Below are 17,005 nucleotides of genomic sequence, written 5' to 3'. Positions count from 1 at the left end.
CACTGGGGGGGATTCCCTCGGACACTGACCCCAAGCACTCACACCCAAGCAGGGAAAATATGGAGTCAGGAATCGGCTTTTCCTCTGTCTGAGCCTTTTCTTGTTCATTGGAAAGTGGTTCTGCCCAGCAATGCTGCAATACCTGTGTCTGGCAGGACTAAAGAGCTGGAAATCTCTGCCCCTACTCATTTCTCCCACTGCCCCTTTCAGTCTCTCTTTCCCCTGTCCTCTCTCCCTGACCCTCTGGCTGGGAAAGTCCCATTCCTGGGGGGCTCTGCTCTCTCATGGCTGGATTTTCTCTTGGCAATTGATAATGGGAGGAGAGGCTGTTTGTATAGAGTCACTTTCTTGCTAGTCCCCAGCACGTTCCCTGAGGTCTTTCAGTTACCTGGAGTCTATGGTAGAATTTGTATTAACAGGGCCCAGGGCTGCCCCAAGGGGCTAGTACAAACTGGAAAAAGTCATCACCTGGGCTGGGCAGAGAAGCAGCTTTAATTAAGGTCACATCCCAGCACAGAACCCTGCTGGGGGAGCAGCAGCTGCTAAGCCTGGTCTCCCAGATCACAATGGAGGCTGCAGCGTCTGACCCAGTAAGCTGAACCTCAATATCCTGAGCAGAGAAGGACAGAGCGTTTGAGCAGCTTCCCTCCTTTAGCTCTCTGGGGAGAGCAGTTAATGAGAAAGCCTCCTCACAGGGAGAATTGCTGATCTCATTTGCCCCCCTGTCCATCTGGAGTCAAGCCTTATCTTTCCACGCAGCGACTCTGATTAACAATGTTCTCAATGAAACCAGATTTCAGAAAGAATGAGTCCAGAATGCTGCGGAAGAGACCATCGTTTGCCAGTGCTGAACCCCTTCCCACCTCCCTCACCCCCTAGACCTAGGATAAGGACTTCAGGCGGTGGGGCATGAATATTCCCTAAGGGACCGGAAATTCCTGCAGCTTTCAAGAGGGGAGAAAAGAAAAATCTGTGATTTCACCTCACAGTGTTTGATAAGTGGATAGAAAGTTATCAGGGTGAGTGGGCATGGCTGGGGGTTGCCTGGCAGTGCTTGGAGCCAGGATTCTGGCACAAGCTGATCAGGGAGCAGGATCATGGTTAGTAGCAGCCCCCTGACATCCCCGAGTATCCAGAGCCCAGAGCCCACAGCCAGGGGCCTGAGACACCCCCACAACCCTAGTCAGGGTCCCGCCAGATCTTCCGTGGCACCCAGTCCCCAGAGTCCCTGGCCAGGGACCCAGATACCCCCAAGAGCCCTCACCAGCCAGAATGAGAGCTGGACACTGGTGAAATGGAGAGAAAATTGGGCACAATCGGGGGAGGGGAATAGGGAACTTCTAAGGGATTTGGGGGCGGGGGGGGTCACCATGGATCTTGCTCGCTGCTCCCTAGAGAGAAAGGGGATGGGGGAGGTCTCCATGGGAGGGGGCAGCGATAAATCCGAAGGGATCTCAGCTCCCCCTTCTCTCTCCGCTCCTCGAGGGTCACCGGCCCTACCTCCCCCCCGCCATGTCCAGCCTGCACCGACACTTGCCCCCCCGCCCCTTTCCCAGGTCCCCCCAAGGCAACTCCCGACCGCTTTCACCTCCGCCCCCCCGGCTCCAGCTCCGCCTCCCTCGCTGACATCACTTCCGGTCCAGGGAGAGCCCGGAACTACATCTCCCAGCCTGCCCCGGGAGCGCCTCCGCCCTCTCTAGCCCAGCTAAGGGAGGGGGACAGCAACTGAAATTGCGCATGCTCCTTGCGAGCCCCGGTGGGGGAGGGATAATAAAGCTGCTGTTGCCGCTTCAGTGTGAGCCGGTGAGTGAGAGACCCCGGTGGGGGGCGGGTGGGCAGGAAAGTGACTCTCGGCCCCGGGGAACTTGGGAGAAGCCTCGGAGCTACCTCTGCCCCAGGAGTTGCAGCAGGATCCGCCCGGGCCCCGCTGGGATGGGGGGGCCCATGTGGGGGGATGTCGGGCGGGGAGGGGAGAAGCCGGAGTTGCGGGGGGGGAAGGTCGATGGGACCAGGGGCGGGGGGAGTTCAACTGTCTCTGGGCAGCCAGGAAATTCCCGGGGGGGGGAAGTGGCGGGGGAAGGGGAGTTAATTGGATCCTGTCCCTGTTTGCGCCTCTCGCCCCCAATATGAATTCTCTCTGGTTCTGCCCCTTTTCTCTCTCTGCATCTCACAGGGGTGTAAAATCCGGGGAGATTCCCCCCTCCCCCTCCAATGATCCCCTCTCTCGATTCCTCTGTTTCCCCCTGGTCTCTCCATAATTCTCAAATGTCTGTTTAAAATCTCTCCAAGCTGGGGGATTTTCCCTCCCATTTTATCTGCAGTGATTTGTCCTTGTTTAGGTGGGAAATTGTTGCGCTGGGTCATTCCCCAGAACGTGGCTGCCCCTGGCGTGGGGATGGGATGAGATGCCAGTTCCTTGCCAGGGTGGGGAAGGGAGGGGCACATGCCCCCATGGGGACTGCCCGGACTCCGGTTTCCCAGTCCCAGTTACTGCCCCCTGATTACCAACACAGTTGTCCCCAGCCACCAGTTTCCATTCACCTGCCCATTCCCCACTGCTGCCCCCTTTCCTCATCCAGGGATCTTCCAGCTCCTCCACCCGCCTTTGCCCTCTTAAAGTAGCTTCTCAAAGGACTCCCTGCTGCCCACGTGAATGGTGGGGGTGGCAGGAACCATGACTTTCTGTATATGTATTGGATTAGTCATATAAAATCCAGTCCAACAGTCCCCCTTTTCCCTCTAGTTATTAAACAGCAATATAAAATCCCCTCAGATCTTGGTGGTGTTCATAGAATCATAGGGACCTCAGGATGTATCTAGTCCAACCCCCTGCTCAAAGCAGGACCAATCCACAACTAAATCCTCCAACAGATTTTTACCGCAGATCTCTAAATGGCCCCTTCAAGGATTGAGCTCACAACCCCGGGTTTAGCAGGCCAGTGCTCAAACCACTAAGCTATCCCTCCTCCCTCTCTCATGTTATCAATTGCATAGTTTCTGACACATATTCTCTGCAAATCTCAAAGATTGATAAAAAAATATCCTAAGCCCCACATTTTCTCTAATTGTCTATTTCTAATTGACTGTGGCCTGAGATTTTTCCCTGTCTCTCTCATTATAAAATACAAAGAAAATCTCAAAGTTACACCTTTTCGCAGATTCCTGAACACAGATATAAAATGTTGGTAAATGTTGCCCATTTTCTCTCTATTCAGTTATCAAATATTGATGTGAAACACTCAGATTTTACTTTATCTCAACAACTGATATAAAATCCCTCTGATGTTTCACTTTCTTCTCTAAACATATTTAATACCCATCAAATCCAGAGGCCTCCCACTTTTTGGGGGATCAGTGGTTCCCAGTTGGTAACAGGAGAGTTGGCTGGACCCTTTTCTTTTCTCTAGCTGGCAGAAGTATCCCAAAGCCCATGACAAATGGTCTCTGTGAGGGGTTGCTTCCCGCAGTGCTAAGATGTAGCTAGTGACAGGGCCTGGACCTTTCTTGCCCTGCAGGCCTTCCATTCTCCTGTTAAAGAAGCACCCCCCAGGGCTCCCTCTGCTTGTGTGACTGTCCAGCAGGGGGCAGTGATAACTTTCTATCCACTTAGCAGACACAGTGAGGTAACAGTGTTGCTGGGATAGGGGATGGGGTGTCTGTGTGGGGAGATTGCAGGTGAAGGGGCATTGTGGGTGGGGGAGGCCTCTGGGTGACTGGGCAGGGGGTACCCTGATCAAATTGGTGGGTTCTGCAGGTTGGGGGGGGGAGTTCTGATGTGCCCAGCCCTGAGACTATGGGTCCTAGAAGTGGGTATCACTGGGGACTTGTTGGTGCAGAACAGTGAGGGTGGGCGTCTCCTGGGGAGGCGGGGCAGGAGGTTAGAGGGAGCCTGGTGCGGTGCCAGGGGCTCTGTCATGCCCAATGCACAGGACTGGGTGGGGGAGTCCCAGGCGCTAGGTCGGGATGCCAGGCAAGCAGAGGGAGGGGTCCCATTGTAAAGCATCAGGGGGTCCCAGGCAAACGGCATGGCAGGTCCTGCTGGAGGACAGGTGGTGGTCTTAGGCAGGCAGTGAGGGACTGAATTCCCAGTGAGGGGTCCCCTGAGGGGAGTGGTCCCTGGCTGTTGGGGGACTCTTGGTGGAGGGAACCCTTTAGGATTCCCAGCCTGCCAGTGATGTCTGCTGGGGGTTCTTTGGCCAGTGGGGTGCTGAGGGGTATCTGGAGTCCCTGTTGAGGGATTTTAGGGGTTGAGTCCCAGAGAATATCTGGTGGGACCCTGACTGCGGGGTCTGGGTAGAGGGGGTGTCTGGGGGCCCCTGGATGGAGGCTCTGGTGTCTGCTACTAACCATGCTTTTTCTCTCTGATCAGCTTGTGCCAGAATCCTGGCTCCAAGCACTGTCCAGCCTTCCCCAGCCACGCCCAGTCGTCATGATAACTTTCTATCCACTTATCAAACATCTTGAAAACTCCAGGACCTTCCAGTTTCATTAGGAAAATTTGTGCCCTGAGTCTTTATACTAGATCTGATGGGTGATGCAGGTGGGAAGGGGGCTAGAAATGCCACACAGTGGTCTCTTCCAGAGCATTCTGGACTCAATCTTTCTGAAATCTGCTTTCATTGAGACCATTGTTAATCCAGAGTCAGTGCGTGGAAAGACAAGGAGTGACTCCAAATGCACAGTGGGGCAAACGAGATTAGCAATTCTCCCTGGAAGGAGGCTCTCTCATTAGCTGCTCTCCCCAGAGAGCTAAAGGAGGGAAGCTGCTCAAACGCTCTGTCCTTCTCTGCTCAGGATATTGGGGTTCAGCTTCCTAGGTCAGACGCTGCAGCCTCCATTGTGATCTGGGAGACCAGGCTTAGCAGCTGCTGCTCCCCCAGCAGGGTTCTGTGCTGGGATGTGACCTTAATTAAAGCTGCTTCTCTGCCCAGCCCAGGTGATGGCTTTTTCCATTTGTACTAGCCCCTTGGGGCAGCCCTGGGCCCTGTTAATACAAATTCTACCATAGACTCCAGGTAACTGAAAGACCTCAGGGAATGTGCTGGGGACTAGCAAGAAAGTGACTCTATACAAACAGCCTCTCCTCCCATTATCAATTGCCAAGAGAAAATCCAGCCATGAGAGAGCAAAGCCCCCAGGAATGGGACTTTCCCAGCCAGAGGGTCAGGGAGAGAGGACAGGGGAAAGAGAGACTGAAAGGGGCAGTTGGAGAAATGAGTAGGGGGAGAGATTTCCAGCTCTTTAGTCCACCCAGACACAGGTATTGCAGTATCGCTGGGCAGAACCACTTTCCAGTGAACAAGAAATGGCTCAGACAGAGGAAAAGCCGATTCCTGACTCCATATTCTCCCTGCTTGGGTGTGACTGCCTGGGGTCAATGTCCGAGGGAATCCCCCCCAGTGACTCCTTTGGTTCTGCTCTTTTCTAGCCTTGTGTTCAGAGACTTTGTTACGGGATGAGGGGAGGGAAAAGGGAGGTTAAAAATGTGTCTGTGGACTTAGCCTGGCAGGAGGGGCCAGGTTTACACTCCAATAAAGAGATCAAGCATGTTCCCAGCACGGCAGTGTCTAGAATGTCTGTCTGGAGGGAAAGGGCCTGGGGGAATTCGTGATGTGAAATTAACTAAAGCCTGTTCTGAAACCTCCATAACTGCCCTTCTCGCCCTGCCAGGGCTGCAGAATGATGTCCATGTTTTTCTCCAGCTCATCCCATCCTCCCATGACACAAGGAAGAAAAATGGCTGCAGTGGAGCCAGCCCAGGTAGGGATTATTTTTTTGAGGAGGGGTTGGTGGGTTCGTTCAGGAGGGAGAGGGACAGCAAATACACCGGAGATAGGAAGGTTTGCACAGTCTGGTGTGGAGGTTGGATCGGGGCACGAAATGCACAGGGTGGAGAAAGGGAGGGCAGGGGGTGACAAACCTGGTGGGAGTTGTTTAATAAGTGGCCTAGATTCTAGGAACAGACCCATAAGGTTCGGAGGTGGAAATGCTCTAGTTTGTGGAGCAGAAAATAACCCAGCTGCATGGGGCTGGGAAAACTGACCAGACTCATAGTGCTGGAGCCTGACCCGACTAACCAGTGGCCGCTGTGAGATATGAAGGGGATACCCACCAGTGAGGGTAAGGGGAGATTCCCCTCCCTTCATATCCAGCTCCTCACAATGAGAAGGCTGTTGGGTTTCCTACCAGGGATCTCTCCCTGGTCCCTGCTAGGGCCTCCCTCTCCTCTATCAATGTGTGGCTAGTAGGTATGTGATGGATCTGCTGGGAGAGATAAGGGACTCTCTCTTTGTCCCCTCACTCTGATGTTTCCTGGATGCTCTGAGCAGGGTAGGGGTGGGACTTTGTTGATTGCAATCCACCTAGGGCTTCCCTTTAATGGTCTCCTCTCCCCACAAATAGTGGGGCTGTGAATGGGGCAGCAGGTACTGAATGTTGGACTCTTGCTCTTTCAGGGGCCGGTAACCTTCGAGGAGGTGGCTGTGTATTTCACTAGGGAAGAGTGGGCTGTGCTGGCCCCCACTTAGAGAGCCCTCTACTGGGATGTTATGCAGGAGAACTATGAGAATGTGACCTCACTGGGTAAGGGTTACTGTCCTCTCGGTTCTTGGAAGTGGAAATGGAGAGTTAAGGTTTACACCAGCCCCACAATGCCACTTCTACTCTGCCCAGTTTCAGTATCACCTCAATATGCCAGTGAAACGCACGCTACCGGAGGCCCTCCCCTGCTGCGGAATGCTTTGGGAACAGAGCACAGGAGCCGTATCGCACAGTGTCAAATATCTCCTGTTTGCTCAAGTAAAACAGGGTTAAGTGCAGCATAATTAGCAGAAGCTTCCTAGGGGTCACCAGATGAAATTAATAGGCAGCAGGTTTAAAGAAAATAAAAGGAATTTCTTCTTCAAGCAGCGCACTGTCAACTTGTGGAACTCCTTATCTGAGAAGGTTGTGAAGGCTAGGACTATAACAGGGTTTAAAAGAGAACTGGATAAATTCATGGTGGTTAAGTTCATCAATGGCTATTAGCCAGGATGGGTAAGGAATGGTGTCCCTAGCCTCTGTTTGTCAGAGGATGGAGGTGGATGGCAGGAGAGAGATCACTTGATCATTGCCTGTTAGGTTCACTCCCTCTTGGGCACCTTGCACTGGCCACTGTCGGTAGACAGGATACTGGGCTAGATGGACCTTTGAATCTGACCCAGTACGGCCGTTCTTATTTTATGCATGTATGTGTGCATTTGGTGCAAGGAGCTCCTGGCCCTCAGAGACCGTGTGGAGGCTTTGGAGGCCAGGGTGTTTTAACTGGGGGAGCTAAGGAAGGCAGAGAAGTATGTTGATGAGGCTTTTTGGGACACATTAGAATTGTCCAAACTCCGGTCAGACTGAGGAGGATGATAGGCCCAGGGAATGAGAGCAGTCAACAGGAGCAGAGGGAAAGCTTCTCATAGTTGGGACCCTCCTTCCAGATAGTGTTGGGGTAACCTCTTGCACTGAGGTTACCTCAGCGGGGGAGGGAACTTTTCATTAAGAAAAGGCAGCTGTTATTGGGAGATTCGATCATTAGAAACAAGGATATCTGGGTTTGTGATGACCGGGAGACCTGTATGGTGACTTGCCTGCCTGGTGCGAAGGTTGCGAATTTCTCAAGGCATCTAGATAGATTTATGTGTAGTGCTGGGGAGGAGCAAGTGGTCATGGTACATGTAGATTCCAATGACATAGGGAAGGGTAGGTGAGACATCCTGGAGGCCAAATTTGGTCTGCTAGGAAAGAGACTGAAATCCAGGACGTTTATGGTGGCATTCTCAGAAATGCTCCCAGTTCCACACACAGAGCCAGGTAGGCAGGCAGAACTTCAGAGTCTCAATGCGTGGATGAGTTGATAGTGTAGAGAGATGGAGTTTAGATTTATTAGGAACTGGGGAAACTTTGGGGATGGGGGAGCCTATACAGGACGGATGGGCTTCACCTAAACCAAAGTGGATCCAGACTGCTGGTACTTAAAATTAAAAAGGTTGCAGAGGAGTGTTTAAACTAAGAGATGGGGGAAAGCCAATGGCTGCAGAAGAGCACGTGGATCAGACAGAAACTTCTCTTAGAATCTAACACATCAGAAAAGGGCAGACAAATAAGCAGTGACAAGTTTTTAAAGTGCATGTACACAAATGCTAGAAGTGTAAATAATAAGAAGGGGAAAATTAGAGTGCCTTGTGTTAAAAGAGGATATTGACATAATAGGCATCACAGAAACCTTGTGGAGTGAGAACAATCAATGGGACACAATCATTCCAGGGTACAAAATATATCGGAAGGACAGAGTAGGTCATACTTGGCGGGTGGGGAGGGGAGTGTCACTGTATGTTACAGAAAATGTAGACTCAGATGAAGTAAAAATCTTAAATGAAACTGCATGTTCCATAGAATCTCTATGGATAGTAATTCCATGCTCTAATAAAAATATAACAATAGGGATCTATTATCGACCACCTGTCAAAGACAGTGATAGTCAGGATGAAATGCGAAGGGAGATTAGAGAGGCTCTCAAAATAAAGAACTCCATTATAGTGGGGGATTTCAATTATCCCCATATTGACTGGGTCCATGTTGGCTCAGGACAAAATGCAGAGAGAAAATTTCTCGATACTTGAAATGACTGTTTCTTGGAGCAGCTGGTACAAGAATCCGCAAGGGGAGAAGCAACTCTCCATTTAGTTCTGAGTGGAGTGCAGGATCTTGTCCAAGAGGTAACTATAACACCGCTTGGAAATAGTGATCATAATCTAACAAAATTTAACATTCCTGTGTTGGGAAGAACAGCTCAACACTGTGGCATTTAATTTCAGAAAGGAGAACTATGCAAAAATGAGGGGGTTAGTTAAACAGAAATTAAAAGGTACAGTGACTAGAGTGAAATCCCTGCAAGCTGCATGGATGCTTTTCAAAGACACAATATGAGAGGCCCAACTTACATATATACCCCAAATTAAAAAACACAGCAAAAGAACTAAAAAGAGCCACTGTGGCTTGGCTTAACCATGTAAAAGAAGCAGTGAGAGATAAAAAGGCATCTTTTAAAAAGTGGAAGTCAACTCCTAGTGAGGTGTATATAGAAGGAAGCATAAGTACTGCCAAATTAAGTGTAAAAATGTAATAAGAAAAACCAAAAAGGAGTTTGAGGAACAGCTAGCCAAAACCTCAGAAGGTAATAACAAAATGTGTTTTATGTACATCAAAAGCAGGAAGCTTGCTAAACAACCAGTGGGGTCCCTGTATGATTGAGATACAAAAGGAGTCCTTAAAGACTATAAAGTCATTGCGGAGAAGCTAAATGCATTCTTTGCTTCAGTCTTCATGGCCGAGGATGTTAGGGAGATTCCTAAACCATTTGTGGGTGACAAATCTGAGGAATTGCCACAGATTGAAGTGTCGCTAGAGGAGGTTTTGGAACTAATTGATAAACTGAACTGTAATAAGTCACCGGAACCAGATGGTATTTACCCAAGAGTTCTGAAGGAACTCAAATGTGAAATTGAGGAACTATTAGCTATGGTTTGTAACCTATCCTTTAAATCAGCTTCTGTACCCAATGACTGGAAGATTGCTAATGTAACGCCAATATTTCAAAAGGGCTCTAGAGGCGATCCTGGCAATTACAGACCGGTAAGTCTAACATCTGTGCCAGGCAAATTAGTTGAAACAATAGTAAAGAATAAAATTGTCAGGCACATAGAAGAATACAAATTGTTGGGCAAAAGTCAACATGGTTTCTGTGAAGGGAAATCATGTCTTACTAGTCTATTAGAGTTCTTTGAAGGTGTCAACAAACATGTGGACAAGAGGGATCCAGTGGATGTAGTGTACTTATTTCCAGAAAGCCTTTGACAAGGTCTCTCACAAAAGGCTCTTACATAAATTACGTTATCATGGGATAAGAGGGAAGATCTTTTCATGGATTGAGAATTAGTTAAAAGACAGGGAACAAAGGGTAGGAATAAATGGTAAATTTTCAGAATGAAGAGGAGTAACTAGTGGTGTTCCCCAAGAGTCAGTCCTCGGATCAAACCTATTCAACTTATTCATAAATGATCTGGAGAAAGGGGTAAACAGTGAGTTGGCAAAGTTTGCAGATGACACTAAACTGCTCAAGATAGTTAAGACCAAAGCAGACTGTGAAGAACTTCAAAAAGATCTCACAAAACTAAGTGATTGGGCAACAAAATGGCAAATGAAATTTAATGTGGATAAATGTCAAGTAATGCACGTTGGAAAAAATAACCCCAAATATATATGCAATATGGGGGGGGCTAATTTAGCTACAGCTAATCAGGAAAAAGATCTTTTTGTCATTGTGGATAGTTCTCTGAAGACATCCAGCAGTATGCAGCAGAAGTCAAAAAAGCAAACAGGATATTAGGAATTATTTTTAAAGGGATAGACAATAATACAGAGACTATCTTACTGCCCTTATATAAATCAATGGAAATGACTAATTTAGACCCCATCATTTTATATGTATATTTGGAATTATGTTTTCCAATGGGCTGCACTATGTGCTACCCTGACATCTAGTACTGCTGAAATCCTGCATTCAGTAATATCCCTGCCCTTCCTGTTCCCTTTCTCCACTGAGCCCCACGCTTATGTTTCCAGCTTCCCTGGGACACTCTCTCTTTGTCTCTGGATCTGTCTGTCAGCAAGAAGCAGAGCCAGGGAGACTTGCCCTCTATCTGGAGACTTTGATTTCTGGGACGTGGATTTACTTTCTCTGTGTTTTAGGAGACTTTGAAATTGAGTGTATGTGACAATAAGCACAGTACAATCTGGAGTGTTGAACAGCTGTGTCCCCTCAGCTCCCCAAGCTGGGGTGCTTTTTACACTGCTTTACTGTGAGAACAGCCACTCCTGGGCAGTTAACACACAGTCTCCAACATGTAACTCGCTCCCAGCTACATAGTATTGAGTGCTGCTAGTCAGCAAGTCCCGAATGACAGTACCCCACAGAAGAACCCCAGAAAATTCTCTGCCCACAGACATCCCCCAGAAATGTGCAACTTGTCCTGTCCAGCACACTACTGAACAATGGGAGCTCATATGAAATCTGTTATTTCATCAATGGAAAATGACATGCACCAGTGTTGTTATTCCAGATGGAGTTTCCAACACACTTTAATTCAACCACACTGGTTAGATAAAAAAAATAAACCAAGATTGTTAACTACTGAAAAAAAAAAAGATTTTCAGTGACTGCAAGTAATGAGGCATGAAAGTCAGAATTGTTTACAAAAGAAATGCAAGATAAAACACAAACTAATGTTTAACTTATCAAGCTAAATTGGATTTAAAACAAATGTTTCTCTCCCCATCTGCTGAGACAGGCTGGCTTTCCTTTCAGCCAGGAATCCCTCTAACCTGCCCCTGCTGCCCGCATTCAGTTCTTCAGGAGTTATGAGCAGAGGGAAAGGGGAGAGAGAGTCTCATGCATTTTCCTCACTTTTTTTATAATGCAGTCCTTTGTACTAGAAACAAATTCCGTTCTCAGCTGAGTCCTGGTGACAGTCTGTCATAGATATGAGCTTCAAGTGGTCCCTGTGATGGAATGTGAATGTCTTCTTCACACCTTCCCCCTCCTGGAGAATGGCTATTTGACCAGCTGTTTGCCTTGCTGTCTCTGAGGAACTTAGGGTTAGGGTTGCAACTTCTTCAGTAATATCATACCGTAAAATCTCATAACTTGACATACAATGTTGCTACACATTTGAAAAGTTATAATCTACGGAATATCCTCCTTAAAATGTTGCCTCACAAGCCATACAGTGATAAATGAAGGGGAGGGGAGGAATCTCCTTTTTATAAACACCCAGCCAGCCAGATTGCTGTAAAATCCTTGTTGGTGTGACTTCTCTCCTTGTTTTATCTGTAAAGGGTTAACAAGCGCACAGGTAAAAGAAAAGGAGTGGGCACCTGACCAAAAGAGCCAATGGAAAGACTAGAACTTTTTTAAATGGGACAGTAACTTTCCCTTTGTCTGTTGTTCTCTGGAGAAGGGAAGCAACACGGCAATGCTGGTATGGCTTGAAGCAGGTTTGAAAATTCGTCTTCCATACCTAGAAGAAATGATTTGGACAGGGAATGTTTAGACAGACACAATCAGGTTTATATTTTTTATTTTGACTTTTGGAGCTCCTCTGTGCTATCCCAGATGCTTTTGTTTGCTTCTAAGCTTTAAGCTGAATCCCCAAGAAAGCTATTTTGGGTGCTTACAAAAATTATTTCTTTTAAAATCTAGCAAAAGCTCAAGTTCCAGATGTATTGTTTTCCTTTCCAATTTTAATAACATTTACCTCTTTTAAGAACAGGATTGGATTTTTGGTGTCCTAAGAGGTTTGTGCATGTTGCTTGATTATCTGATAGCCACAGCTAATTTCCTTTGTTTTCTTTCTCAGCTCTTTCCCGGAGGGGCGGTGAAAGGGCTTGAGGGTACCCCAGATTGAAGAATTCTCAAGTGCTCCTTCCTGAGTCCAAGGGTTTGGGGATTTTTTGCATTTGGGTGGTGGCAGCATTTACCAAGCCAAGGTCAGAAAAAAGCTGTAACTTTGGGGGTTTAATACAAGCCTAAAGTTGCACAAATTAATTTTTAGAATCCTGGCGGGCCCCCACTTTCTGCACTCAGAGTGACAGAGTGGAGATTCAGCCCTGACACATGCTATGAACAAAATTGATCCTAATTTGCTAGAAGAGTGGACATAGGGGTACAGACGTGCACAGTGTTTGTCTATGTGTTCCCACCATATCTGTGGCTATTTCAGTCCCTCACTAGCAAGGTGTTTAGCATCTTCAACACCTGGGGAACCGGTCCTGGGAATTCACTGGTTTATTAAATGACACTGTATGGAATTGAGAGACACTTTATATTATTATTATTTTATTATAAGTACCAATATGATGAAATTGCAATGAATCGTGCTAGATATGCCATGTAAGGTGTCAATGAAAATGTTATGATTTTCCAAGTTTGATAATCTTGTTTCTATCTTTGTATTGTGAGTTATAGATATGTAGGGTATATCTGTATTCCAGACTTGTGTAGTGTTTCTGAGTGACACCACCAGACGTATTGGCATCAGTGCTGCCCAGCCTGCTTGATGGCCATCCGGGGTCATCAGCTGTACAATGAACCTATTGAGTCAGCAAGACATGTAGGGGTATGCGTGTGTACTGAGACCTCCAAGGCTTTTCCATGCCAGGTGCTGTGAAGCTTGTGTTTGGGACACAGGAAGCAGCAGCCACGTGGCAAAAGGAATATAAAGGGCAGCTGCGTCATCTCCATTTTGTCTTGAATCCCTCTTCTTACCTGTGGAGCAACTTCTCTTCAAACTGAACCCTGGAACAAAGGACTGAATGACGATGCGTACCAGAGAGCCTTTCAAGCCAGAAACTCACCAATACTGCTAAGAACCACATATATAGATTTCTGAATGTATCTGACTGTTTTCCCATTTTAACAACTTCCTTTTTCTTTCCTTCTTTTATAATAAACCTTTAGATGTTTTCTTGCTTATAAAGCTTTAATGTAGATGTTAAGGATTGACTGGCATCAAAGTATTCTGGGTAAGATCCAAATCTATACAGAGCTGGTAATGTGGCTGACTCTGGGGTCAGAAGAACACTTTGTTTATGTGAGTAGAGTTTTTAAATAACCTCTCACTGTGCCGGACCTAGGTGCTGATTGGGAGTCAGAGAACTGGAATGCAGTAAAGGGGGCCGTGTGATGTCTTTTTTCAGTTTCTCGATAACCAGTGTGGGGGTCAGAAGCACAGTTGGTGACTGATGGGTGAATTTAAGTTCCGTGTTAACCACCAGTTTTGGGAGCATCTGCTCTCCCTTTTTCAGCCTGCCCCGATCTTGGAATTTTCAGTGTGGACTGCCCCAGGCACACTGGGTCACACTAAGCACTGAAGTTAAATTAATAGTGTTTTTTATGACACAATCATATGACATCAACTGAACTCCTTTGTTTTCTTTCATCTGAGCAGGGTTTCCAGTTTCCAAACCTCATATAATCTCCCAGGTGGAACAAGGGGAAGAGCCATGGGTCCCAGACCTCCAGGGTTCAGAGGAAAGAGAGATCCTGAGGGTTCCCTGCACAGGTGAGGAAAGATTAAACCAACTCAGAATCTGTAAGTGTTTGAAGGAAACATCTGGGATACCCTACAATGCCCTTGGAAGGCTCCTCAGTTCGTTATTGTGCCTAGCAGGGGTTGTATCCTCAGGGTAAATATATCTCATGGCTTCCTGTAGACCCTAGCAGACATCAGGCAGTAGCTTCCTCCCTTCTCCCTGTGAATTTGGATGGGACGTGAGGTCCGAATTGATCCCCTCTTCTCTCCTGTTTAGGGGAAGCGTTTGGAAGAGTTCAGTTCTTGTTTTTATTTGACCTCTCTCAAGTATTTGTTTTGGTTTGGCCTTCCCCTCTCCATCCCTGTTTTGAGGTTTCTGTCTCTTATTACAGCGGGTGATGCAATGGTATGTGAGAAAGAGGAGCAGAATTCTCAGCAGGAAAATGTTGAGCAAGTGGATAAACACAGAGAATTATCGCAAAGATTGAAAAGGAATATGTCCAGGAGTCATGAGCAGGGAAAATGCTGTGAGATTCAGCACAGACCAGAAAGAGAGCAAGGAAACCAGCCAGGGGAGAAAATGGGTAAATTTATTTCCAGTCGGGGAACTCAGAAGGTTGTCAAGGAAACCGCAACACAGCAGGAAATCTTCCTGGGAAAGAGGAAAAATACATGCACTGAGTGTGGGAAAACCTTTACTTGCAGCTCAGACCTTTCTGTTCATCAGAGAATCCACACAGGGGAGAGGCCTTATGAATGCCGTGAGTGTGGAAAAAGCTTTGTTACCAGTTCAGACCTTTCTAAACATCAGAGAATCCACACAGGGAACCGGCCCTATGAATGCCATGAGTGTGGGAAAACCTTCACTTGCAGATCAGCCCTTTCTTGACATCAGATAATCCACACAGGGGAGAGGCCCTTTGAATGCAATGAGTGTGGGAAAACATTCACTTTCAGATCAAATCTTATTCATCATAAGAGAATCCACACAGGGAAGAGGCCCTATATGTGCAGTGAGTGTGGGAAAAGCTTTATTACCAGCTCAGCCCTTTCTATTCATCAGAGAATCCACACAGGGGAAAGGCCCTATGAATGTCATGAGTGTGGGAAAAGCTTCACTCACAGGTCTCACCTTACTGGGCATAAGAGAATCCACACTGGGGAGAGGCCCTATGAATGCCATGAGTGTAGAAAAAGTTTCTCTAGCAGCTCAGCCCTTTCTCACCATCAGAGAATCCAGACAGGGGAGAGGCCCTATGAATGCCGTGAGTGTGGGAAAAGCTTTATTACCAGCACAGACCTTTCCCAACATCAGAGAATCCACACAGGGGAGAGGCCCTATAAATGCAGTGAATGTGGGAAAAGCTTTATTACCAGCTCAGACCTTTCTGTTCATCAGAGAATCCACACAGGGGAGAGGCCTTTCGAATGCAGTGAGTGTGGGAAAACCTTCACTTACAGATCAGTCCTTTCTCAACATCAGAGAATCCACACAGGGGAGAGGCCCTATAAATGCCATGACTGTGGGAAAAGCTTCACTCGCATCTCTCACCTTACTGGGCATCAGAGGATCCACACAGGGGAGAGGCCCTATAAATGCCGTGAGTGTGGGAAAACCTTCATTCACCGCCAGCAGCTTATTGGCCATCAGAGAATCCACACAGGTATGAGACCCAATGGAAGCAGTGAGTGTGGGAAAACTTTGTCTTGCCACTGAGCCCATGTGAGCCATCAGAGAATCTGCAAGGGGGATCAACACCATAAAACCCTCTAGGGGTATCAATACTTTAATACTTTCCTGATTCCCACATAGTAACTTTTAAAAGCTGTTTGTAGCACCAATATCCCTCAGCTTGTCCAGATGAGTGAGTGGCCCATTTTTGCATTTTGCAGTTTGACCTCTTTGAGGGGGACTCATTTGTCCTTTCTATCAATTCCATTCTCCTGTGAGTAATTCTAATGTGCCCTTCCTATCAGGAACCAGGGAGCATCACATTTATACCATTCCTCCTACTGCAAAGTTATTGTTAGAGTCACCAGTGATAGAGATTGTGTCATTGCCAATTGTTCTCATGTTGTGCTGAAGAGCAGTTATAATGAGAACTTTTCATATTGCATTTAAATGAAGAGGAGCAGGGGCAGGAATAAAGTGTCATTTCAGCCTCTGTGATACTGGAAGGAGATATAAAAAGCGACAGAGTCCTGTGGCACTTTATAGACTAAAATACATATTGGAGCATAAGCAATATACAAAAACCTGTAGAAGACCACTTCAATCTCCCTGGAGACACAATAGCAGACTTAAAAGTAGCCATCCTGCCGCAAAAATACTTCAGGGCCAGACTTCAAAGAGAAACTGCTGAGCTTCAGTTCATTTGCAAATTTGACACCATCAGCTCAGGATTAAACAAAGACTGTGAATGGCTAGCCAACTACAAAAGCAGTTTCTCCTCCCTTGGTGTTCACACCTCAACTGCTAGAAGAGAGCCCTATCCTCCCTGATTTAACTAACCTTGTTATCTCTATCCTGATTCTTCCTTGCATATTTATACCCGCCTCTGGAAATTTCCACTACATCCATCTGATGAAGTGGGGATTCACCCACAAAAGCTTATGTGACAATATGGCTGTTAGTCTACAAGGTGCCACAGGACCCTTTGTCACGTTTTACAGATCCATACTAACACAGCAACCCCTCTGCTACGTGGAAGGAGATGGGGTGACTCAGAGATTCCCTCCTTCCCCATCATGGCAGAATTGTTACCTTTTGTCTGAGCCAGGCAGAGTTTATCATCATCACATTCTACCCCTCCACTTCTCAGTGTCATGTGATGAAGTGTTCTCAGTTGTCTGTGCTTGGAGATGATGCTTTGACTTATTTAATCCTA

At 47.1% G+C, this 17,005-nt stretch overlaps 1 protein-coding gene and 1 pseudogene across 1 annotated transcript in view; one reads left to right on the top strand and one right to left on the bottom strand.

The window, feature by feature from the left end:
• Window positions 1–17,005, bottom strand: part of LOC115637192 (zinc finger protein 436-like) — a 346,365-nt gene that overhangs the window by 15,592 nt on the left and 313,768 nt on the right. The window lies entirely within an intron of this gene.
• Window positions 1,712–16,378, top strand: LOC115637189 (annotated as a pseudogene).

The sequence above is a fragment of the Gopherus evgoodei genome, chromosome 19, assembly GCF_007399415.2.
Source record: "Gopherus evgoodei ecotype Sinaloan lineage chromosome 19, rGopEvg1_v1.p, whole genome shotgun sequence".
Classification (NCBI taxonomy): Eukaryota; Metazoa; Chordata; order Testudines; family Testudinidae; genus Gopherus; species Gopherus evgoodei.
The sequence above is the reverse complement of the archived record's forward strand: the minus strand, read 5'-3'. Positions and strand labels throughout refer to the sequence as shown.